This window comes from Macaca fascicularis, chromosome 6 (genome assembly GCF_037993035.2).
Source record: "Macaca fascicularis isolate 582-1 chromosome 6, T2T-MFA8v1.1".
Lineage (NCBI taxonomy): Eukaryota > Metazoa > Chordata > Mammalia > Primates > Cercopithecidae > Macaca > Macaca fascicularis.
In genome coordinates, this window is record NC_088380.1 from 58,219,149 (window position 1) to 58,246,688 (window position 27,540).

The 27,540-nt window shown below is 36.8% G+C and overlaps 1 protein-coding gene across 2 annotated transcripts in view; it reads left to right on the forward strand.

The window, feature by feature from the left end:
- Positions 1–27,540, forward strand: part of ITGA1 (integrin subunit alpha 1) — a 177,149-nt gene that overhangs the window by 17,825 nt on the left and 131,784 nt on the right. The gene's annotated exons all lie outside the window — the stretch shown is intronic.

Here is a 27,540-nt window from a genome sequence, read left to right on the forward strand (position 1 = left end):
AAGGAGGAGTTTGGGTCTGACCATTAGGAGAAACAATTACAAAATTTAAGCAGCATGCTAAACTGCATTTCACAAATATCACTCTTCGGCAGCATCAAGGATGGATTGGAGGAGGCAAGACTGGAGGCGGGAAGACTGGTTAAACAAATGCATGTTAGGAAGATACGAGAGAAAAATGACAATGGCCTTATCAAGGGCAGCGATAATGTTCCTTGCAATAGGAATGAACAGAAGTCAATAGGCAATATTAAGAGATGGGATCAAAAGGACATGACTGCAGATTGTTGTTTAGAGTTATGGAAAAAAGTAGAATCCAAAGGTAAATCTCAGATTTCTTGAGTGGTGGGAGAGATGATGACACAAACTGTAACTTTAAAAATGGTAATTAAAAAAAATGTTTTATATGATGGTGGTTAAATTTACTAAAAATATTTGTCAGGATTCCCATAGTGCAGGAATTAGCAAGCTGTATCTCATTCAGGCCAACCAGTTACTGCTAGTGGACCCTGTAGCCTTGTGCTCCCCATCTGAACGTGGTATCTCTGATTTGTCTCACCAGACATTTTCTTCACTTCCCTTTTTATTCCCTGAAGAACCACAAGAGTATGAACTGTGGCATCAATTTTGCAGTTTGATTTACATCTTTCTTAATGATTTGAAACTAATTTGTTTCAAAAATTGATTTTGACCAGAGCACAATTTTGCTGGTATATCACGTTAAGTAAATGAATTCTCCAGCAGTGAGTGCAACTAAAGGGAAGAGCTGACGAGCAACTTAAAAAAGAACTATTAATTCCAGTAAAGTTGGTAAAATGCTCAGTAAAATAATTTTCTTACAATTGATGTCAGCATATTTAAACTTTGTGGTGTGATTCAGTTTATATACTCTAAGAGATTTAGTGTTTTAGAAAAGTGTTCTTCAAGATTTTCCTAATGTATTATATGTATCTCTCATGAATTGAATTGATTTAGAAATTTAGTGTAAAAGTGTTACTACAAAGCCAACAACATGATATATAAAGGAGCTAGGATGCAATTATAATATTTTTGTGAATCAATTATGCCTTTTTAGGAAAAGATTTAGAATTCAAAAATACAGCTAATGAAGATGTTAGAAAATAAAATCTATAATAGTAGTTTTGGATTTAACAAGGAGAACAATCAGAAGTTACTAAATATGGTCATCAAGTAGTAAACTTTACTTAGAAATAAAAACAAATTGTCCAAGTTCAGTAAAGAGATATTTATTTAGGTTGAAAATACCATTCAGAAACATTACGAGAAGGTATTTGTTAATGGAAATACCTTTTCAGTGGAGATGATAAAGTCTCATTCATTGTTTTTCTTTATATAGTAAGAATTAGACTTTTTTAGAAAGTGTGTGATATGTATCACCATCTATATTCTCATCCACATGTTACAATATTATTTCTAAATTTCTAAGAATAATCTGTAAAATAACTATTTTGCAGTAGATCTCTATTTTTGGTAACATGTTTTTATATTGTGTTGAGATAAATAACACTGATTGATTGGAATATTATGAATGTTTTAATTTAAATTGAGAAATGAATGAGTTTCTGTAAGGACAAACACCTTTGTGTGTAGTAGTATAGTTGCATACAAATTTGAGGCTGCCGTGTTTGCTTTTTACAATGAATATTTTAACTCTATAATAATTGGCATTGATATGGGAAGGTCTTAAATTTTCAGATTTTGTTTGTTAAGGATGATAACATTTATGATAAATTGTGAAGACTTGGATATCAGTCTTCTTTTAAATTTCCTTTATTTCCTAAAATTGCCTACATTAAAACCCCATTCTTTAGAATGTTAGTTCAATGGAAATGCCTTTTTTCTATGTCAGAGATTTAAGGAATTTAAAGCTTATTTCTATTTGGGTGCCACATGTGTTTTCAAAACACCTGATACTGAGGCAAGAGCAGTATTTGCCAAGTAGCAAATACAAGAGCAAAATGTTTTGGCAGTCATATTGCCTGGCTTTGTCCAGGGTTGGTACTACTGTCCCCACTCCAGGAATGGACAACCTGTTATAACAAAAGTAACTGTGTGCTTATTAAGTGTCAGGTATTATGGTAAGTGCTTTAAAATGCATTAGTCTTTCAAGAACCCTGTTAGAATGGTTTTGTCTTTACTATTTTCTGATGCAAAAAGTTGAAATTAAAGAAAGTTAAATAATTTATCCAAAGTAACATAGCTAGTGGGTGTGATGTGGTGCTCCCTCAGCTATCACCCTAAAAAAACTAAGAATGCCAGTTCTTCTCAGCTTTCAGTTTGGAGTAGGCAAACACGTATCTAAAAATAAAAATAAATTATTTGATGACACTAAATTTTATATAATCAGCTAAAGTTTATGTGTTTTTTATGTTTTTATTATTTTGTCATCTCTCATGAAAAATCAGGAACTCAATTCTTATGGTCCTGTAATCTATCTGGATCATAGTGGAAAATTAGAAAAAGCAGAGAAAATGTGGCAAATCTGTGTATTAAAGCAATCCCCTCAAGCATTACCCAGCATCCATTTATTGTTTTTTCACACCTAGTTTCAGCAAGCTTTTTTTGTTTGTTTAATTTTAAACCTACAATTAAGTCATGCACTATTTCAACAACCTTGTTTTCTTAATGATGCACCTTAAGTAACTAGCACTATGCTACCCCTGGGTATGCAAGGATGAATTAAGACAGTTTTCCCTGCCTTTAATCTTGAAATTAGATAGCAGCAGGAGATGACCACAAGTGACCAAGTTAACAGAATTGATAGCAGTCAAAAGTGACAGCTGATAGTGGGAGTGGATCCTGAAACGCTGTCAAAAGGAAAAAAGCTTAGGGTATTATAGAGTTTTTCGTTGGGGCTTGAGGATGTTACTGAGTACAATACCAGTATCTGGTGTTCACATTGAGGAAAAGATCAAATTACATTCAGTGTATTCTGTTAAAGAAGTTAAATACATGTAATGTCTTTCAAAATGATTTTCATCCAAAAGTAGTTGTACTTAAGTCTTTAGCTGTCATACGTAGAATGACTTCCAGATAACCAGTTTTACTATGCCTTAATAGTCTCAGTAATAAAACTCAAATAATTGTTGAAGGATGAATTTTTGTTAAGGAAAAAAAATCCCAGTAGGTTTTAGTTGTACAATTCATTCAGAGATAGGAGGTCCTTCTGAGTTCAAGTCTACGTACCAGAAGTTTTATGTCTGGAATTTTTCATCAAGTCCTAGTGTAAACATTGACTAGAACTTTTTGTTTGACACCATTATGAAAAATTGCTCTGTGGATAGAAAGCATTTTAATCTTGTGTTTCAGCTCATTTGATCTGATGACCATAATTTATAATTTATTTTTCCTCCCCAAGTGTGTTGTTGACTATGGTATAATTCTTATTTTCTCTTTCTTTCTTTCTTTCTTTCTTTCTCTCTCTCTTTCTTTCTCTTTCTTTCTTTCTTTCTTTCTTTCTTTCTTTCTTTCTTTCTTTCTTTCTTTCTTTCTTTCTTTCTTCCTTTCTTTCTTTTCTTTCCCTTCCTTCCTTCCTTCCTTCCTTCCTTCCTTCCCTCCCTCCTTCCTTCCTTCCTTCCTTCCTTCCTTCCTTCCTTCCTTCCTTCCTTCCTTCCTTCCTTCCTTCCTTCCTTCCTTCCTTCCTTCCTTCCTTCTTTCTTTCTTTCTTTCTTTCTTTCTTTCTTTCTTTCTTTCTTTCTTTCTTTCTTTCTTTCTTTCAGTTTGAAGAGGAAGCCTAAAATACATTTCAATACATGACTCTGAATCATTTAGAATCATAAGTGGTTAAAGCCGTAAGGAACTTTATATAATTTTCGGACCTAGTTACTTCATGTTACAGATGTATTGGTAACTTGCTCAAACACAAGAGGAGTTTTTCACAGGGTCCACATTCCTGTTTGATACATCTGATTCCAATGTTACCTATTTTTTGTCACCTATTCATATTGAGTAGTTTGGGGTAGAGGAACAAGGAACAATGCAAGATTCAAAAATGCCTTAAACCCTCCTTATTTATCAAATTATCACCTTGTGGCAAGGCAGTTTTTCTCTGAGCAGCATTGCTGAGACTCAAACTCAGTTTTGAAGTCTTATTCCTTCCTTGGAGGAGTATTTATATTTCCCTATAGGAACTCTTCCTGCCTTTCTTCTGAGAACGATTTCATTATCCTGAAAATCATGCACTAAGTACCTACTATGTGACAGGGACTCTGATAGCCCCCAGTGATCGGAGGTAAAGAAAGTTCACAGTCCCTTCCTTGCAAAAATACACAGTCTACAATGGGCAACAAATGGTAAAGCAGAAGTAATAGCAGTGCAATCTGGCACAGGAACATGGGAGCTCAGAGGGCTCCTAACTCAGCCTGACTTTAGCGAGGAGGTATTCCCAGAGTTTAATCTGGCAAGTTCCAGAAGCCCACACTGATCTTCCATTAGTTTCTAGAGTTATCAGGCAAAGGACCTGAGAGCATTCCTCTTTTAAGACCTCTCAACTTTACTTTTTTTTTTTTTTTATAAGACAAGAGTCTTGCTCTGTCCCCCAGGCTGCAGTGCAGGAGACCAATCTTGGCTCACTGCAACCTCTGCCTCCCGGGTTCAAGCAATTCTCATGCCTCACCCTCCCCAGTAGCTGGGATTACAGATGCATGCCACCACACCCAGCTGACTGTAATATTTTTAGTAGAGACAGGGTTTCACCATGTTGACCAGGTTGGTCTCAAACTCCTGACCTCAAGTGATCTGCCCATCTTGGCCCCCCAAGTGGGATTACAGGCATGAGCCCCTGCACCTGGCCTCAACTTTACTTTGGTAATATTTTTCTTCTACACAGTGGTCTCTGTATTATCTGATCTCTCTAAATGTTAAATATTTACTGTGGAGTCAACAAACCTGAGAGGAGACATCAAGGAGAAGGAGATTCCATTACCTCCTACCCTCATAAGTGAAAAGGTGTACGTGGAATCAAATACCGACCAGGGACCATAACCGAAAGGACTCTGAAAGATTGTGGAACCTTTGTATAAGAGTATCCATGTTTTTGTTGTCTCTTCTGCGTTTCGACATGACTAAGCTCTGACTGGTTAAACGAAAAAAGGAAGCTTCTTTCATTTCTAGGACAGCAAAGACGGGGATGGTGAAAGGGGAGTTTGAGACATTCTGTCCCTTTCCACAGCCATTCCCAGAAGAAAGAATGTCCAGGATTGACTGGTTGGCGGGAGCCACTTCAGGGAAAGGGAAACTGACCCCTGGGGACTGAAGTCAGGAATAAAGAAGTGACAGGGAGCTAGCTGGGGCCTGAGAAAGGCCCTGGGGCTGGACGCTAGAAAGACCCACTGGGGTCTTTTCTATTTTCTTATTCAACATTTTATCTTTGGTTGTAAAACTCAGGAAAACACCTTTAACAAACAATAATAACTTATCTTTTAAGTTGTTCATTTACTAAATGGTGAACATGGATTGGGTGTGGTAGAAGGAAAGAACATTTTCTGCAGAAGGGAGAAAAAAACCACAATCAATTTTAGGAGGAGGAATGAAATCTGGGAATAGTTCTCTGACCCTTTGTGTGTCAGTGTGTTCTCAGCCTGAACTGGAAGGAAATGGGATAGCATGTGGAATGTGGGAAAGTGCGAAGAACTGACGCAAAATTCACTATCTGCCTCATTAAATGCACTAGTAGATTTTCAAGAAAATGAGCCTGTTATCACCACAGTAAATTTCTCACTCTGGGCCTACCTCCTTGTCTAAAACTTAATAGAGCTTAATAAGTGTTCAAATTTTTCCTGTCTTTCTGGGAATAATTTTCACCTTTATCTCTGATGATCCTGTACTTTCCCTAGGTCAGAGTAAAATATAATAGGAAATGGGCAAGTAGGTAGGAAATCTGGAGAAGGTCAAGGCCTTTTTATAATGATTCGTTGTAAATTTAAAATACTTAGACTTGTATTTCATACAGATTCACATATGTTCTTCTGGATGAATTAGAAATTTTAATTGTGAGGCTCAAGAAAGTAGTGCAACCAGCTTTCATATTTGTATGAAATTTAGGACTTTGGAAAGGATGTTGCACACTAAAAATTACAAAATAATTCAACGATTATTTGCTACAGTTACAAAGATTATAATATTAACATTTGCAAGAACATTGCATTTGTGAATAACAAGTATGATACAAGTAAGAAATCATCCATGTCATTCTCAGAAGTCATTGTGTGAGAACTGGACTGTGATTCGTGAGACCAGGCCCTGCCACTAGGTTGTGTGACTTTAGAAAATCATTTCATGTTTTTGAGAGTTGATTTCTTCATCTGCAGAATGAACAAAGAAGGGTGGCTCTTGATTTCATAATCTCTCTTGCACATATCTGATTCTACTTGGTGCAGTAACAATAATTGCTTGTTATGTTTGCGATCATGTCTTTCCAGTAAAATAAATCTTTAGTGACTCTCAGGTTTAAAAAGAATCTTTTTTTGCACCCTATTTTAAAAGCTGCCAGATTTGGGGTTTGGCTGACTACTAAGGAGAGCAGCCTGCTAGAAGGAGCAAATTCCAGAGCTGAGGGTCATTTATTTGGAATGCTTTGCCAAACACTCCCCTATTTTTAAAGTTGTTGGGAGCCTTTAAACTTGAACATGGGGTGGGAGGACAATTGTTTAAACCACTTTGTCAATACGTGCATGAAAATCTTGAGGTTTACAAATAATTTTTAATAGTTTGCCACATTCCAATGGCATGCCAAGTTTCAGGGTCCTGCCACTTTTCTTCTTGTTATTTTCCTCCCCTATCAACTTTGCTCACTCTCCCAAAGAAACCGGCAGTGAGAAAAAACAGGTCTTCATTTTTACTGGAATGCTCTTTCCATTTGGCCAGAGGTTTCTCAAACCAGGCAGCACCAATCACCTACGGAGTTTTAAAATCATAGTGATGCCTGAGCCCTACCCCAACTAAGTCAGAATATTTGGGAAAGGAGCCCAGGCATCTGCACATTATAAAAGCTCCCCAGGTGCTTCTTATCTGCAGCCAGGTTAAACCAGGAGTGTCATCACTGATTGGCCTATTGGCTTTAATGTGTCCTGTGACGACAATACCAATCAGCCGTCTGGTTAAGAAAAGAGATGGACATAGATATTCTGAAAAGGCAACTTTAAAAAGTTGAGGGGAATGTATTTCTTTAGCTTTAATGCCTCACTGTGGGATTTGTCTATACATTTATGTATTTTAAAATTACTATCATAAATTCACAATTAATACCAACACTGATCAATTTGTGAATATTTATTGATGCCATTTTCATGCATATGTGTTGCTAAATACAATGGGAGGGGGCCTACAGAAAGAGAACCCAGATCCTACCCACTTCTTAAAGCTTATATCATTTTGAGGTGCAAGAATTGTGTAAGATAAGACACAAAAATCACACATGTTACACAGATTAAAAGCTAATATCACTGAGAACAGGAAGACATTACAATTGGCTAGAATCACCTGAGGAGATGGTACTTGGTTCTGGGCACCCTTTGAATGTTTTTCACTTATCCGGTATGTAAGGATATTAGCTCTGGACTAGAAAATCTTGGATCGCCCACAGGTGAGCTCTGTGACCTTGGGCAAGTCATATTACCTTTATGATCCCCAAATTTAGCTTCGTGAGCTTCAATTTGTAAAATGGAAAAATATAAAACTTCCCTCACAGAGTTGCAAGGAATAAATGATATGATAGAAGCAAAATACCTGAAAGTTCCTGAGAGTTTAAGTTCATTTTGTTCCTTCTTATTGCTTTTTTTTTTTTTTTTTTTTGCCACATATACCGCTTAGGCAACAGATCAGCCATGGAAATATGATGCAGAAGATCTGCCTCATGCCTGTTCCCAACATAAATCTCTCTCTACCAAAACTCTCTGTCAGAGATTGTGTTCAAACCTGAACAAGTGGACCCACTCAGTCCAGAGTTACCCTCAGCATGAGACAGGCTACGCAGATGGTTCTTTGTCTTTATAATATTTTTATTTCTTTAAATTTGGCAAAGTACACACTTTTGTGAGTTATACATGCAAATGAAGAGGAGTACAGAAGAGCACATTTCAATTGTAATGTTCATGCCAAGAATAGTAACCTCTTCAAGGATACCACTGAGTGCACACAGAATGCTAGGAGGTCTTGACTCTGCTTATGGAAACCACAGAAACTCATCCCTGAGGCTGATTCTATAGCAGCCATGACCCTCATTAAACTTCCAATCAAGTAAAATTAATATTAGCTATTAGGTTAGATGTTAGATATTGTCCTTCCCTCCATTTAATTATCTTAGTTCCTATGAATCTCCTTCCTTAACGGCTCAGCCTTCTATACCTGGGTGTTTCAGCCATATGTAAGTCATAAACTACAATTATCTTACTATTTATAAGTTGCTTGCAAACAACAGGAGCCAAGTCTTATAATACAAGAAGTGAAGAAATTTTCCCGAAGAAGGTAAAGAGACTCAGATAGGAACAAAGAGAGGAAGGTACAGTCAGAACCCTGCTATAGAAATCACCTATGTAAGGCAATGCAGCTCATGGAATAGCCACCCCCAGACAACCATCACCAGTACACTGGGGCTTCTGAGAGACTCAATCAGAGCTTCTGAGAATAATCGCTGAGTGTGAACATCAGATTGACTATTGAAAGGTCGCATGCCCACATTCTATGGACCAGGAGGCAGGATAAGGGACTATTCTATATGCCTACATCTTCTCTTCTCATCCCCATCTCCTATGTACCTTCCCCAACCAGGAAGAGTGTAGATCTGGTTAGCCAAAACAAAAGAAAATATTCACTAACCATTTTAAAGGAGTTGAAGTAAGGGGACTAACGTTTACCAGATATCTTGCCAAAGCCAGACATTGCATTGGTATTAGGGGAACTGATATACTGTGCTGTTATTAGTACCTTGTAGTCAGACTGGCATTGTTCAAATCTCAGCTCAGCCACTTGCTGGAAGAAACAATGAATGGTCTTGCTGAGTCTGGACTGGCAGGACTCCAGAGCCTGTTGACATATCACTCTTTTATGTAGCTCTGTAGGACTGATTTCACTTATCTTTAGTCTCAGGCTTTAATTCACAATGAGTTGTTTTTCAGTTTGTTTGTTTGTTTGTTTTTGAGATGGAGTCTCATTCTGTTGCCCAGGCTTGAGTGCAGTGGCGCAATCTTGGCTCACTGCAACCTCAGCATCCTGGGTTCAAGCGATTCTTGTGCCTTAGCCTCCCAAGTGGCTGGGACCACAGGCGTGCAACACCTCGCCCAGCTAATTTTTGTATTTTTAGTAGAGACGAGTTTTCGCCATGTTGGCCAGGCTGGTCTCAAACTTCTAACCTCAGGTGATCCGCCTTCCTCGGGCTCCCAAAGTGCCGGGATTATAGGCATGAGAATTGTGCCAGCCCTCAATGAGTTTTTAACACTTAGTGATCCTCATCAGAGATGCCAGTTTGTTAGGAAAACAGACTGCATCCCTTTCAGGCTTCATATCTGCTTAGAAAAAAGCATAATCCTGTAAATTACCTAATCATATAAATTAGTTGAGTAATACAAAATTATTTTTCCTTTTATCTGATTTTTTTCTGAATAAACTACCTTAATCCTGGCTTCATTTTGCTCATGAGCCCCCGATATTTGAACAGATATCTGATTCCTCCACAGAAAAGAATTAGTCCTCTGCATATTCTGAGAAGTATTAAAAATATAATAAAAATAAATAAAAAAGGAAAAAAAAATCAGTCTTATTGGTAGATTTTAAATGGCTTATTTAAATATTAAAAGTTTATCAGTCTCTAAATTTTCAGCCTGGGAAAATCTCAGCAACGAATTTGATATTAGCCCTGATGCATCATGGAAGTACAGGAAACTCAGTTTCTACAGACTCAGGTCTTCCTGGGGTCACCTCAGGCCACTTACATCTCTTATCTGTGCTTTTCCTTAGCTGACAGTTGGTTCTGGAATGAAATGGAAATCAGGAAAGAGGAAGATGATGTTGTACTTTCCCACTCACAACACACACTTGTCTTTAGCCTAAACATTGTTTTCCAATCCAGCTGTCAGTCTTCAAGTATGGAAGAGGAAGAGAAAATATCAGCTAGCAAATATATCCAGATTTCCTGCTGGGCACCAAATGCTAAGCAGAATAGGCCAAAAATATTTAATCAAGAAAACAAGATTCACTAGGGTTTTTACTCTCCTAAAGAAAAATCTAAATTTGGAGGTGAGCCAAAGTTAAAAATATAAAAATAAAGCAAGTGTTTCTCTCCTGCTTTCCTAGGGTTGCCAGGTTTTGGGAGCCGGGGATGGGGGAAAACGGTAAAGGAAACATACTTATTATAAAACATTCAAAACAGTGAATGGGAAATACTTCTTCTAAAAGTTTACTTATTGTTTATCTGAAATTCAAATGTAATTTAGTATCTAGCAACCCTGCATCCTGATATTCAACTTTCATACTCCTCTGGCCATGACTGGCTTGGGCAGGAGAGATCTTTGCCTGGATAGATGTTGGGCGGAGCCTGGTGAATGTATTCCTTCCCAGGATTGGTCTGGAGCCTTTGTTGGGAGAATGGTGCCCTTTCCATAAGAAAGGGCACCATTCTCCCAACAAATGGAATAGGGATCTCCTTCCCTATGTTTGGAAAACACTGGTCTAAGCCTTTCAACAATAGCCTTGAATATAAATGAATGTCTACTTAGCGATCATCTTTTCCAGATGATTCTTGTATCTTAAAATAATGTTACTTCAAGAAGGTGCCTAATTGTAAGACATCCTTACAGTAATAGTAGTTGGGGTTATGATGAAATTTGATAATGTGAGATTCTCTTAGAAAATAAAATTAGTAATAAGTAACTACAACTGAGTTTATAATCTTAATAAATTAAAGAAGCTTAATTTAAAATGTGTAACTAAATAGAAACTAAGTCACAAAAACTCCTTGATGACAGGAGTAACATATAACAGGGAGACAGTAGTAAGTAGTGGCTAAGGGTAGAGGCTGTGGAATTACACTACCTGGGTCCAATATCTAACACTGATTATTGTGGTGACTTACTGAATTTTCCTCACCTACAAACTAAGTTACAACCTATTGTGTTTTTTTAATTGATTGAGATTATTAACACTTTTTATAATGCCTGGTCCAGAGTAAATGCTCAAAACACTTTACCTATTTTATATGCTAAATTTAAACTTAATCTTTTTGGGACTTAATATATATCCATGCACATTGAACATATTTTAAATTCAGAAAGGAAACCGATATGCCAGCAAAAACACAGCAAATATTCTTGTTTTCAAATAAAGACCATTTCTTTATGAGAAAGTTGAAAATTAAAGATGTTTTAGAGATAGTTCAGTGTTAGCCACTCACAGTCACAGGTTTAAACCATGAAGTTAGTGTTTATTAATCTGAAAACAATTGTTCCCAGCCATGGCATGAAGTCTTCTTGTTGCCCCCAACCCACATAAACACACTAGAAACTTTCATTCTTAGGGAGCGATAGGGAGGCTGGGGGCTAGTGAATAGACATTTTGTTAAGAGCTCACTCACAGGCTGAAGGAGTGTTGAATAGGTCCACCATTAACTACTCTAGCCACACCTCTCTGAGAGATTGGAGTTCTTGTTACCAACGAAGGACCATGTGGCCATATCCAGAGGGTTGGAGCAGGTCTTAGGGTCCATTGCCTGGCACACCTCCTCCCAGAATCCCTGAGGTATAACCTTCTTAGGGAGATAGCAAAGCACTTTTCTAACACTCCGCATTTCTGGAGAGTAGTGAGTATATTCCCCTCCAGGCCTTTTCACTTTTATTCAGAAACACAGGGTAAATAATAAAAGTCTGTCTGTATTATGACTGGCTACAGCAGGTGGGGGTTTTCTTCTCAGTAATGTTTTCAAGTGGTATCACCTAGCAGCTGGATTCCTTTGCCTTGACAGAATTGGCACCCTAAAAGCAAAAGAGATGGAAACACTGGGGGTGATAAACTGTGTCAGTTTGGAATCAATTTAGAACAGTTTAAAACCATTCAAACGTGACACATTCAAAAGCTTTCAATGCTATCCACTGAGAAATCATATTTGAGGAATTTTTTCCATTAAACATTTAGTCTGGCTTAAATCTAGTAAGATGCTAATCTCTTCAACATTTGTTTTTCTTTCTTTTTGTAAAAGTCGGTCGAGTATAATATAACAAAAGGACTGAACACAAGAGGTAGAGTAGAAAGTGTCCCGGATTTGGTTTCAAGACAGCTAGGTCCTGGGTTCTACAACTAAGTGATTTTGTGACCTTGAGCATTACTAAGCCATCGTAAGCCTCATTTATGAAGTAGGGATAAAGATTAAATTATGAGGTCTTTCTGTAAGTAATTGGCACACAGAATAGGTGTTCAATAAATATTAACTCTGTAGCCTAGGAGTGATATGGTTACAAGCTTTGTTAAAACTCCTTCTTTTAGGAAATGTAAAAATGAATTGGTACTATCAAAGCTTTTATGCCCAGGCCATATAGAGATTATCTTCCCTCCAAAGAAACTAAAATGGATTGAGAAGACAAATATCATTCCAAGGAAAGGCTAGAAATCTGCAAAATTACACAATTGTACTTTAGTGCACCAAAGATTAAAAATAATGCAGTCAGAATAACATTTATTTCATCTACCAGAATCTTACCCTATTTCTTGCCTTTGATTAGTTTAAGAATAGGAAACTAAGACAGTATAGACTTATAAAGAGCTAACATATTTATAAATATGTATCTTTGCATATGCAAATTATAATATACATATTTTTAAAGTTTGCTTCAGTGAAATTTAGAGCATGAGCAGACAACCTAATTTTGGTGAAGAGTCAGAGATAGTAAAGTTTTTAGCCTTTGCAGGCCACACAAGCTCTGTAGTGGACTGTCATTGTACGGCAAAAGCAGGTCTCAGGGCCACAGACAATAGTAAATAATAGGATATGATTGTGTTCCCATAAAACTTTATTGACATAAACAGGTAGTGGGCAGGATTTGGTCTGTAGGATATAGTTTGTTGAATCCTGGCCTAGAGCATGATATAGAGTACACTTACAAACTGGGAATAATTAAGATAACTAATTGAAGAGAAAAATAATGTATATGCTTAGATCAACTCAGCAATTGAATAAACACAACTGTAGTACATACGTCTATTCCTTTAGCATCAAGGCTTGCTGAGTTGAAAAAAAAATAGTATGATTCTCTAACTACATTCTGTTGAGTTGCTGGTGTGTAACTCATATTGTAAATGACCTACATTTCACTATTACTTTTTGAAGTTCTAACATACAACCATGCTTATTTGCACATTAGGGTTTACTGTTTTTCTGTGATAGACAAATACTGAAATTTGATTCAGACCCATTTCAGAAATGGCCAAGGCAGGATTTCCTTATGATGCACAAGAATATTCTGTGAATTTCCTGGGAAGTGTATTCAAGTATCACTGACCTGACAGCATCCGAGTCATTGTGTTATAAGGAATTTCCTGCAGGAATTGAATTAGTTAGGCTTGGCCCTCAGTGGTTTTATAACTATTTCCCACATTCACCTTAAACAATGCCTTTTAGAAATGGTTTTTGGTGATTCTTTTTCTCCTGGAAGAGATTACAAATAATGAAATGTCTAGACCATTAGAGAATATAAATCAGTAGAGAATGCTAATTTCTTTTTATGTCATAGTAACAGAGCAAGCCAACTTAATCCTCAGTGCCCTGACAAAGCATCCAGCACCAACACTTACATTAGAAAGGTATCTAATTCCTCATCTTTTTGAGATTCTATTTTTATAAATTTTAATTCTATTCCATTTTGAAAGTATCTAGGAATCAGAACCTTTATGCAAGACTAATAACAAGATAAACACTATTACGTAGCTTAAGAGACCCCAAAATATCAGTGACTTCATACCACAATGATTTATTTTGCTCATGTGTCTCCTTCCTGTGTGAGTTAGATAACCCCACTCCCTCCTGTACTATGCCCTTGGGAATACACGCCTCTATGATTACAGTCAAAGGAGAGAGTTGTAGATAGAAAACGGCACACTTGCTCTTGACTCCCTTGGCTGGAGGTGGAGGTAATACATTGTCAGTTCTGATCCTTGTTCATTGACAAGAACCAGCCCACATGGCTTCCAACTACTGCCAGGTGCTCTGGGACATACAGACAAGCACATAATTATTTGGTGATACTTGGTGAGCCCTAACTGCCACAGAAAAACTTTTGAAGCATTTAGTTCTGTTCTGAGACTAGAAATCAATCAGGTAAAGACGAATAAGAAATTTATAGTATTATCTCAGTTTTTTTAAATTGACTTTAACAAGAGTATATGCTGGGAGGATATTTGCTATATTCTACTAGTTTTCCCAATTTAAGGTTGTCTGTTTTGAGTAAAACCATCTGCTCTTTAGCCCAGTGGAAAGATGAAACTCTCGTCTATTTAGTCCTTAATATCTCTATCATTAAATGGATAGATTTCATGTACTCTTCAGTATTGATAGCCTACTTTCTAAGTGTGTGTGTGTGCGTGTGTGTGTGTGTGTTTCTGCCATTACAGTCATTGCAAGAAACAATTATGTATTCTGACAACAACTAGCACAGATTTATCTATTAATAAATGTTGGTTGATTAATAGATAAAGACACGTTTATATATACCAGCAAATACGAAGACTTGGATTCAGTAAAGTTTGATACCAATCAATAGCATGAAGATTAAGGATGACTGTGACTGGCTTTAGTTTGCATTTTTAGACTGCTTAATTTGGGTCAGTGTTTCTCAAAGTTATGTCCAATGGTCTGAACTGTTAAATCTGTTCTGAAGTCCAGGAACCTATATTAGTCAAAAAATAATGTTTTTAGACAGCTCTCCTCACACCATTCAGTGTGAAGATGGCCCCACTGATATTCATAAAAAAAATAAGAAGAATATTCCCTCCCAATGAATGTTACTATAAGGAAATTTGCTCATACAGAATTGGTAAATGGAAAAATGATGTCACTGAAATACATAAGTCACTATAATTCAGTTTTCCCCAGCACCTTAATGTTTATACTACCAATACCGCCACTTGAATGCCAAATACACTAAGAGCTGGACACAGTAAGCATATACTGATACAGTATTGTAAAGAATTCCATTCTCCTTGGATTCTTCCTCTTTGCTTAGTTTTGCTGTATGTGATTTCTTGGAATGGCTTGTATAATTGGCCCCAAACTTAGTTCATTTTGCCCTTGTCCCCACAACTATTCAGCCTTAACATTTTCTTACTTCATTCCATTGCAATCCTTTATTTAGTATAGAATTAATTAGGAATCTAAATGCCTCTAAAATTATGCTAGTATTTTTATTTGAGTAGTTTTGACTTTGTGTTTTGGCTAAAAAGGTGTATGGACTTTGAGTTGACTGCCCCAACTCTGTTTTTATCATAAGCTCTATGATTTTTACAAGTGATTTTGTAGAAAACACAAGATTGCTTTTAGGAATGAATATATCACATTATAGTAGAAATGCCTGTTTTCTTGCAACTTAAATTGCATATATTTTATGAATGGAAGAATGTCAACAACAAAATTGGCAATGGGCCTATTTGAGAATTTGCCATGTGGAGGCCGTTTCCTGACCTTTTATCCTTTACATGCTAGAGTGCTTTAGAGTTCCCAAGTGGTGTTCATATGTACAATTTTATGTCAATCCTTAAACAATACTACAAGGATCATTATTAACATTCCTAGTTGATAGACTTGGAAATCCAGGCTCAGAGGAGACAAATGTTTTGCCTAAGGTAGATTGGTGACAAAATTCTGGCTATAATTAGTTACTCTGTTCAAATAAACATATTTGAGCATCGATTTTACTTAGGGCACTGCAGATACAAAGATAACTAAAATGCAACTCAGTCCTCATCCAGCCAGTTGCCTCTCCTCTTCCTCCTATTGATTCAGGGACACTTCAGCTTGGACTGGGCAGAGCTAGACAATCTCAAACTCATAAAGGCATCTGCATTGCTAGTTTCCTAGAAGAGCTGGAAGCTGGGTATTCTGGCTGCTCTGCATAGGGGATATGGGACACTTAGGTGGCTCCTGGCCAAGTGGCCCAAGCCTGTTGCTTACTGGAAGTCTGTCACTTGGCTCTCCTCCCTCACTGGTTTGTATTGTAGCCTCTACCCTTGACACTGTCTCACCCAGTGGAAACACAGCTGCAAGAGCTGCAGAAGGTCTGTTGCTTCGAATCTTTCTGCTTTGTATGATCGGTAATTACACTCCAGGGACACATAATGAAGATGGTTCATCACTGCTTTTCATGTGCTTCTTAGTGTGAGATAGTGGACTGGGAACTTGAATCAGAGCAAGAAAATTGTTTTCTGCTCTGGGCTTGGTCACTTAAACTAGCCACACTATATTAGGCAAAATATTTCAACTGCTTGGGCATGAATGTTCTCATCATTTGAGGACACTGTCTCATTAGATGGTCTAATAGGGACTTTTCCAGCTATAGCCTTCTGAGATTCCTCAAGGACACATTGAGTTTGTATTGCATTGTCAAAAGAGGGCTCCAAGGAACCAGGTCTAACAAGCTTTAAGGTGAGTGAGGTCTCTCAATGGTGACCCGACTTTCCTGACATCCTTCTGAATCTTAGACAAGCCTCAGAGAGAGATACCCATGGAATAACCAAAATGGTAGCACCAGATCTGTATGAGGTATTTAATTATTTTATTTTATTTTATTTTTTAGACAGTCTTGCTCTGTTGCCCAGGCTGGAGTGCAGTGGTGTGATCTCGGCTCACTGCAACCTCTGCGTCCCAGGTTTAAGCAATTCTCCTGCCTCAGCCTCCCGAGTAGCAGGGATTATAGGCTTGCACCACCATGCCCGGTTAATTTTTGTATTTTTTAGTAGAGATGGGGTTTTTCGTCTGTGGGCCAGGCTGGTCTCGAACTCCTGGCCTTAAGTGATCCACCTGCCTTGGCCTCCCGAAGTGCTGAGATTGCAGGCGTGAGCCATGGCACCTAGTCAAATCATTTTAAATGGTGATGATTATGTCCAATAAGTTCATCTTATTCTCTTGGGCATCTCATCCTTTTCCTGTCTTAGGAAAATGGAGGTCCTCTAACTCCTAAGATCTTGTCACATGATCCTGCTGTAGGCAGAACCCACACCAGTTAAACGTTTATTTACTTAGTCAATGTTTAGCCTGTGGTTGGCTTTTAAATATCCCAGTGGAGACTGAGAAAGCAGTACAGAGAGTGCTAAAACACAGACAAAGGAAAAGAAAGAATTAGAAACTAAGAGAAAACAAGGAAAAAGAAGGGGAAAGTGCTTTCAGCATTTCTTTTTAACTTCTCTCCAAATGCTTAGAAAACAGAATTGGCTTTTGTATGTCTGTGGTAGCTTTCAAAGAAATTAAACGTATTATCAACACTTGCCAATTTATTTTACAAGTATACAGAATATCATTAGCACATTCTGGTGATAGTATGTCAGATATTTAAAGAGCTCTAGCTTGAAGAAAATGGGCCTCACTTTGAGAGTACTATATTTGTTTTATGTTCTCATACTTAATGATCTGGGACCTAATTTTCTTCAGTCCTGATCATGCTTTGTTTCATGAGCTTTAAATATATATATATATATACACACACACACACATATATAGTAATCATTAAATAAAATAATTATAAGTCACTTACCGAAGGAGTTAAATATGGAAAGTACATATGAATATATATATGAATCATCCACATTTTAATATCTATACTTACTTCTGTTTCCTTTTGTCTCCCATTAATGATAAAATAGCTGAGAAGATTGTTCTCTCTTTTTTCTTTTTTTTTTTTGAGATGGAGTCTTGCTCTGTTGCCCAGGCTGGAGCGGAGTGTCATGATCCCAGCCTATGGTGACCTCTGCCTCCCGAGTTCAAGCAATTCTCCTGCCTCAACCTCCCGAGTAGCTAGGATTAAAAGCATGTGCCACCACGCCCCACTAATTTTTGTATTTTTTAGGAGAGATGGGGTTTCACATGTTGCTCGGGCTGGTATTGAACTTCTGACCTAAAATGATCTGCCCACCTCGACCTTCCAAAGTGCTGGGATTACAGGCATGAGCCACTGTGCCCAGCCAGATTGTTCTCTCTTAATGGGCTGATAAGTAACCAAGTAAAACATATTGTACTTTTACCCCATGCTAGAGGCAGGAAGCCCAAGCTGCAGAATGCCCAGTTACAAACTCCTCTATTAGCCACCAAAGAGAAGATACTTTTAAATTTTATTACATTATTTAAATAGAAAAAATAAAGACAGAAGATCCTTTAAACAGCAAACTGGATAAATAGTACATGAGAATTCTATATATTATTTGTTACAACTGCATGTAAACCTGTAATTACCTCAAAATGAAAAGTTTAATTTTTAAACAAAGCCTATTATTGTATGATTAAGGTGGATAATTGAGCTGCTTCTTATTTTTATTATAGTAAAATATAAATAAAAGAAAATGTATCATTTTAACTGCTTTAAAATTATAATTCAGTGGCATTAAGTACATTTACAAGGTTGTACAATACTGTGAACCACTGTCTGTTTCAGAACTTTTGTTACTATATCCAGTGGAAATTCTCTATCTGTTAATTAATCACTCTTATTCCTCCCTTCCCTCTGCTCCTGGGAAATGCAGATCTGTTTTCTGTTCCTATTAATATGCCGCTTTAAATAATATCTCGTATAAATGAAATCAGACAATAAAATGGTGTTTTGTGTCTGGTTTCTTTCACTTAGTGTGATGTTTTCAAGATTCATTCATGTTGCAGTATGTATCAGTATAGGTCCATCTTGTTTTATTGCACTTCACTTTATTGTGCTTCATAGATACTGCGTTTTTCACAAATTGCAGGTTTGTGGCCACTCTTCACATGAACAAGTCTCTCAGTGCTGTTTTTACAACAGCAAGTGCTCATTTCATGTCTTTATGTCACACTTTGGTAATTCTCGCAATTTCAAAATTTTTCCTTATTATTATATCTGTTATGGGGCCTTGTGATCAGTGGTGCCAGGAACTGTGCCTATATAAGATGAAAAATTTGATAAGTATGTGTTCTGATAGCTCCACTGACCAGCCATTTCCTTCTCTCTCTCCCTTTTCTTGGGCCTTTCTATTGCCTGAGACACAAAAGTATTGAAATTAGGCTAAAATCGGCTGGACATGGTGGCTCATGCTCGTAATCCCAGCACTTTGAGAGGCCAACGCAGGCCGATCACGAGCTCAGGAAATTGAGACCATTCTGGTCAAAATAGTGAAATCCCATCTCTACTAAAAATGCAAAAATTAGCTGGGCGAGGTGGTGCCTGCCTGTAATTCCAGCTACTTGGGAGGCTGAGGCAGGAGAATCGCTTGAACCAGGGAGTCAGAGGTTGCGGTGAGCTGAGATCATGCTACTGCACTCCAGCCTGGGTGACAGAGCGAGACTCTGTCAAAGAAAAAAAAAAAAAGAAGTTAGTCTAAAATAACCTTACAATGGCTTCTAAGTGTTCAAGTAAAAGGAAGTCACACATCTCTCTCTTTAAATGAAAAGCTAGAAATGACTGTGCTTAGTGAGGAAAGCATATTGAAAGCCAAGATAGGCCAAAGCTAGGCCTCTTGGTCCAGTTAGCTGAGTCATCAATGTAAAGGAAAAGTTCTGGAAGAAAATTAAGTGCTACTCCAGTGAACACATGAATGATAAGAAAGCAAAGCAGCCTTTTTGCTTATATGTGGAAAGCTGAGTGGTCTGGGAAGATCAAACTAGTCACAATAGTCCCTTAAGCCAAAGCCTAATTCAAAGCAAGATCCTACCTCTCTTCAATTCTGTGAAGACTGAGAGAGGGGTGGAAGCTGCAGAAGAAAAGTTGGAAGCTAGCAGAGGTTGGTTCATGAGGTTTAAGGAAATAAACCATCTGCATAACATAAAAGTGCAAGGTGAAGCAGCAAGTGCTGATGTAGAAGCTGCAGCAAGTTATTCAGAAGATCTAGCTAAGATAATTGGTAAAAGTAGCTACACTGAACAACAGATTTTTAGTGTAAGTGAAACAGCCTTCTAGTGGAAGAAAATGCCATCTAGGACTTTCATAGCTAGAGAGGAGAAGTCATTCTGGATTCAAAGCTTCAAAGGACAGGCTAACTCTCCTTAGGGGCTAATGTAGCTGGTAACCTTAAGGTAAAGCCAATGCTTATTTCAAAAATCCTAGGGCCCTTAAGCTCTATGCTAAATCTACCTATGCTCTATAAATGGAACAACAAAACCTAGAATGCAGCATATCTGTTTACAGCATGGTTAACTGCATATTTTAAGCCCATTGTTGAGATTTACTGCTCAGAAAAAGAGATTCCTTTCAAAATATTACTGCTCATTGGTGGTATACCCAGTCACCCAAGAGCTCCAATGGAGATGTACAGAGATAAATGTTGTTTCAATGACTTCTGATACAACATTAATTCTGCACCCCATGTATCAAAAAGTAATTTTGACTTTCATGTCTTATTATTTAAGAAATAACATTTCATAAGACTATAGCTGTCATAGACAGTGATTACTCTGATGGATCTGGGAAAAGCAAATTGCAAACCTCCTGGAAAGGATTTGTTATTATAGATGCCATTAGGAACTTATTCTTTTTTTTTTTTTTGGTTTATGGGAGGAGGTTAAAATATCAACATTAACAGGAATTTAGTAGAAATTTATTTCCAACCCTCACGGATGACTTTAAGGAGTTCAAGACTTCGGTGGAGATAGTAACTGCAGATACGGTGGGAATAGCAAGAGAACTGGAATTAGAAATAGATCCTGAAAATGTGACTGAATTATTGTGATCTCATGATAAAACTTTAGTGGATGAGTTGTTTCTCAGAGTGAACAGAGAAAGTGGTTTCTTGAGATGAAATCAATTCCTGAAATTAACTCCTGGTGAAGATGCTGTCAACATTGTTAAAATGACCACAAGGAATTTAGAATATCCCGTAAACTTAGATGATAAAGCAATGGCAGGATTTGAGGATTGACTCTAATTTTGAAAGAAGTTTTACTGTGGGAAAAGTGTGATAAAAAAGATGCTCAACAGCATTAATCATTAGGTATTCAACCGTGGGTAAAATTGCATGCTCCAGAGAAATCTTTCATAAAATGAAGAGTCAATTAATGTGGCAAACTTCATTGTTATTTTATTCTAAGAAATTTCCAGAGCCACTCCAGCCTTCAGCAACCACCACACTGACCAGTCAGCAACCATCACCATCGAAGCAAACCCTCCACCTGCAAAAAGATTATGACTCACTGAAGGCTCAAACGATTGTTAACATTTTTAATCAATAAATTATTTTAAAACTAAGGTATGCATATTGTTTTTGTAGAAATAATGCTTTGTGCACTTAATAGATTACATTGTAGTTTAAACATAAGTTTTATATGGACTGGAAGACCAAAAAAATTGCATCACTTGCTTTATTGCAGTGGTCTGGAACCAAACCCACAGTATCTCTGTGGTGTGCCTGTATTTCATTCCTTTTTTATAGCTGAATAATATTCTGTTGTATGGATATACCACTTTTCATTTATCTATTTAGATGGACATTTGAGTCATTTCCACCTTTTTGGCTATTGTGAATAGTACTGCTGTGAAGAATTGTGAACAAGTTTTCTGTGAACATGTGTTTTCAATTCTTTGGGAGTAATATATCTAGGAGTAGAATTGTTGACTTGTAGGGCAACTCTAAGTGTAACTTTTTGAAGAACTGCCAAACTATTTTCCACAGCAACATTACCACTTTACATTCCCACCAACAATGTATGAGAGTTCCAATTATTACACGTCCTTGTCAATACTTATTTTCTGTTTTGTATTTTTTTTATTATGGCCATTCTACTGGGTGTGAAGTGGTATCCCACTGGGGTTTTAATTTACCTTTCCCTAATAATTAATGCTGTTGAGCATCTTTTTATGTGCTTTTTGGTCATTTGTATAACTTATTTGGAGAAATCTCTATTAATATTATTTACTCATTTTTTAATTGGGTTGCTTGCCTTTTTGTCGTTGAGTTGCTTCTTATTTTAAAAGAAATCAGACCCAAGAGGACTTTAGTTGCATGGGAAATATTCTGTCTCTGGGTGATGGTTTCATGGATGTGTTCACTTTGTGGTAATTTGTGCACTTATATATTTGTCAAAAATGTCATGTGTTTCCTTTCCTGAATGTATTAGTTTCCTAGAGCTGCTATACCAAATTAGTACAAACATTAGTGGCTTAAAGCAATATAAATTTATTCTCTCACAATTCTGGAGACCAGAAGTCCAAAACCAAGATGTTGGCAGAGCCATTCTCCCTCTGAAGGCTCTATGGGAGAATCACTCCCTGCCTTTTCCAGTTTCTGGTGGTTCCTGGCAATCCTTAGCATTCCATGGCTTCTTGACACTTGATACTAATCTCTAACTTTGTCTTCACATGGTCTTCTCTCTCTTTCATGTTTCTGTTTGTGTGTCTAGGTATCTTAAATATTCCTCTCCTTTCTCTTATAAGATAACCAGTCATTGAATTTTGGGCCCACCCTAAAAATCAGGATGATCTCATCTAGAGATCCTTAAGTTAAGTACTTCTGCAAAGAACCTGTTTCCAAATAAGGTCACATTTACAGATACTGGGAATTAGGACTAGACATCTTTTGTGTGGGGGAACACAATTCGGCCCACTATAATGAACATTTGTTAGGCTTCAGTTTTTAAAAGATGGCTTTAAAAAATATAATGGAAAGCAATTTTACTGGTCGGGTGTGGCGGCTCATGCCTGTAATCCCAGCAGTTTGGGAGGCCAAGGCAGCTAGATCACTTCAGGCCGGGAGTTCAAGATCAGTTTTGTCAACACGGTGAAACCTGTCTTTACCAAAAAAAGTAATAAAGATAATAAAAATTTTAAAAACAGGAAAAAGAAAACTAGAAAAATGTGGTAATCTAGATTTTTGAGTCAAAATATCTTTAAGTTAGGGTGCAAAAAAATTTACAGGATGCTCACCACCATAAAAGTTATAAATTCTTAATTTTTGAAAAATGATCTCACTATTTAAAAAGCATAGTTAGATGGAAAGGGAACTTTTATTAAAAAGACTTTCAAAGGATATTTATCTGTTGTGGGTTTTTTTTTTTTTTCATTTTTTTGAGAGGAAGCTAATGAAAACAGTTCAATACTCATGTATGTAGAGAATATCTTTTAAGACATTAAAAAGCATATTTCTTAGTATTGACAAATACAGAGAATTCTATTAAAATTTCCAGAAGGCATATTTTTTTTGTGTGTTCACACTGTTACCCACGGCACATTCCTGGTTTTTTGTTTTTGTTTCTGTCCTTAAGTGATCAATAATGTTGGTATTTGGTCATTTTGAACTTTGTGATCTTTACCTTTGGACTTGTTAATAACTGGCTGCAGATTCAAGTCATAAAAGGTATATTATACTTAATATTGAGCCTCAGCACCTTTGTATTTTCATATGACACGTGGCTGATGATCAACCTTGTTGGGTCTCATTTCATATATCAGTTAAATAAATATATGATGAAGTAATATTTTCTTCCCAAGAGTGATATTTGATTCAATAGATTAAAAGTTATTTTAGTCCCTAAACATCAAAAAGCCAGTAGCTCTGTGACAAGCAATCAGTATCAGAACACATGAATTTAAAACTTTGGACAATGGCCTTATTCAGAAGACTAAAAGCTTACAAGACTACTCTTTAGATTGTAGTGCTATTTTGGAAGCATGTCTTTTTTCTTTTTTTCTCTTATTTTTTCTTTTTTGGATAGTATTATCTGTTAAGAAACAGATGATGAGGCTTTAATTTAGTACATTTTCAAATTGTTCCCACTACAAAACTTGTTTCAAAGGTAAACTTTGAAAGTTTTCATAGGTAGGACTGTAAGAATGTTTTAAATAAATCCTAATCATTTTACCAGACGGTATACCTTAAAACAATTTTTTTTTTTTGCTTTATTTGACAGTTGTTTTTTTTTAAAAAATAATCATTTTTAAGTTGATTGCAGTTCATCCAGAAAGTTACTCCATGTTGGTAAAGGTTAAAAATTAAGAGAGTCCGATTTTTGAAAATTTTCACAAAGCTCTTTTTATACTTTTAAATTAGTCAAAGGCCAAGTATTTCCTAAAGTGTTGATGTAAATTGTGTTACTGATCTTTGATCATAATGTGGAATAGTAGTTGCACTCAAGATATGAAGGAAAAATATGTTACAGGGTTTGGCTTTGAAATAACTGACATACAGCAGAAGCACTCACCCTAACATATTTTCCATCTAAACGCCAGGCAGGGCTGTCAGTTTGTGGAAAGGCAAACTGGGGCCTCCCTCAGCTCTGCCCTCCTAATAAGACCATCCTGACACAAAGCAGCAATTATTGTTCGATGACATCACCACCATCTTGCCCGTATTTTTATATGCATAATGGAAGATTTCAACTTTAAATCTGACCTAGCGATGAAAGTCAGTGTGAGTCCTGCGTCATGTTTTCATCCTGCTATAATTTTACTTTCTGGTAGTTCTTTTAACACAGTACTCTCTTTTAACACAGAGAGTTTCCAACTTGAAATATAGAGACCTTTTAGGAAGTTTTTTATATAGGAATCACCTGTCTAATCAACTACAAGAGGTCACACTTTTTTTTCTTTCTCTGAGACAGAGTCTCCTCTGTTGCCCAGACTGGAGGGCAATAATGAAATCTTGGCTCATTGCAACCTCCGCCTCCTGGGTTCTAGCGATTCTCGTGCCTCTGTCTCCCAAGTAGCTGGGATTACAGACGTGCACCACCACACCCAGATAATTTTTGTATTTTTAGTAGAGATGGGATTTCGCCATGTTGGCCAGGCTGGTCTCAAACTCCTGACCTCAAATGATCCGCCCACCTCAGCACCCCAAAGTGCTGGGATCACAGGTGTGAGTCACTGCACCCAGCCAGAAAGTCGCACTTTTTAAAATGATACACAGAGTGTTACCCAAACTAAGTCTCAAGATACCTGTTTCTAATGACTTTTAGATAGCGTAGACCTTTTCATAGATTAAATACGAAAGAAAAAAGAAAAAAAAAAACTCTAGAATTTTTAGGATTCATAAAATTGGCATCACAATGACAGTAATCACTTATAGCGCCTAAGAATTTTTTCTTCTTTCTTTTTTAACCTTTCAGATTAGCTAATTTAATTATACTTTAAATATATCTCACAAGTGACTACAAATTCTTTGAGGTCAGGGACAATATTTTATTTTTTTTACCTTTTAATCACTTGAAGGTGTTCTACCTTTCCTTTCATATGGTGGACTTTTATTAATGTCTGCTGAACGAATATAACATATTCATAATATAGTCATGTCTATACATTGATTAACATATTTGTTATCTACATACAGAGTAAGCCCAATCTTTCTCTTTTACTCTCTGTCCTTTTAAAAAATTTAAGAGGTTTTGGGGAAAATAAAGTAAGAAGAAAACAATGAGTCTTGTCTTTGTAGCCATCTAGATTTCTTAGCTCTGTTGCCTCATTCTTCCTCCTCATTCTTCCCCCAGCCGTGGTAGAGAAATAAAGTTGTCTGGGGGCTCATTACTGGAGTATGGAGATTGGACCACCCAATCTCAGTTCCCTTCTGTACTTTAGAACTCTCTCCTTCCCTCATCTTGATTTCACTAGGTCACACTACAACCCTGCTTCCTGGAGAGAATCAGACCCATGTGAGCTCTTGAGTCTCCTATTCCCTGGATCTCTCCACCAAGACAAGAGCCTACTCCAGGCTGCGAACCTGAGATTAGAGAGTTCAGTACTCTGATTGGTCCCCATAGAATTAATCAACTGTGGCCAAGAGCGTAGGAAACTCGATGGCTCATTCAGATCTGATACTCATTCCTGGACTTGTCAGTTGTGGCCCAGGTGGCAGAGTCACTTAAAAACATTGTGGCACCTTCAGAAATCTTTGGTTGAAGTAGAATAGATACCAAAAAAGGTAATTGTTGGCTTCTGATGAAATGGAAGGGTCAAATTAAATAATAGCTGAGGTGTCTCATTCCTTCCACCCATAAAATTCTATGATGTATCGCTAAAACAATCACATATTAGGAGGAGGTCAAAAATAATTCTATGCAAGTTCTTCTAATCTCAATATTTTCTTATACCTATGGTCAAATACGTCTCTCTTGCAAGAATTGTATAACCAAATATTACATACACTATATTAGAATAAAGAATGAACACTATCACTAGAAACTTGGAAGCAGATTTAAATACTGAAAACTATTCTAGGTATTGAAAATACCCTTTTGATTCTGGCAGAAATATATAAATCTGTGTGTGTGTGTGTGTGTGTGTGTGTGTGTGTGTGTGTGTGTGTGTGTGTGTTTTCTGGTGCTATTTCTCAAAAGAGGTTTTTTTTGTTTTTTTTTTTTGGTAGGTTTTCTTTGGTTACTTTTTTATTTCATTTTGTTAAGCCATCAAAAACTTTGAGTTTGGGCTGGGCATGATGACTCATGCCTGTAATCCCAGCACTTTGGGAAGCCAAGGTGTGAAGATCATTTGAGGTCAAGAGCTTGAGACCAGCCTGGCCAACATGGTGAGACCCCATCTCCCTAAAAATACAAAAACTATCTGGGTGTGGTGGTGCACGCTTGTAATCCCAGCTACTTGGGAGGGTGATGTAGGAGGATCACTTGAACCCAGGAGGTGGAGGCTGCAGTGAGCCAAGATAGTGCCACTGCACTCCAACCTGAGTGACGTACCGAGACTGTCTCAAAAAAAAAAAAAAAAAAAAAAAAAAAAGGAAACATGCTTTGAAATTGGTCTTTACCTGTGTGTACTACAATTTAAAAGACCATCTTTGAAAAGACAGTAAAATAGACTTTTACTATGAAACGCTACTATCTGGAACCCTTAGTATACTGACTATTACCTCATAAAGAGTACAACCAAGCCTAATGCAACTTAATTGTTCACACAGTTTTGTAAGATGCGCTTTTTGTATAACTCTACAGGTCTTAAAAGAAATCCTCATAATATTATATAATTGTATTATGGGTTCCATAAAACATTATTACAATATATTTTCTGGAAAAATGTTTCCTAGTGAACATACATATCCTAGACATTTTATCTTTCTCTTAAATGATTCCATCTGATTTTACTACTTTGCTCTTGCTAGAGTTAAGAGTTTTCTGAAAACTTATTCAGTGTTAACTAACATTACTTTTCCTGGGCTATTTTTGTTGGTATTGAGTTTTTTCTTTATGTGATCATAAAGTTATAGCTTAGAACAAGGTTATTTTGTTGCAAGAGTCTATTTAGGAGTAATATTTTCTAAGCAAGTTGAAGTTGTTCTGATAAATGTTTATCTAAATTAAAATAAAGCTTAATTAACTATGATGTGACCATTTAGAGGGGGGAGATATATTAACTTTATGGAATTGTGCCATTAAATACAAAGAACAGG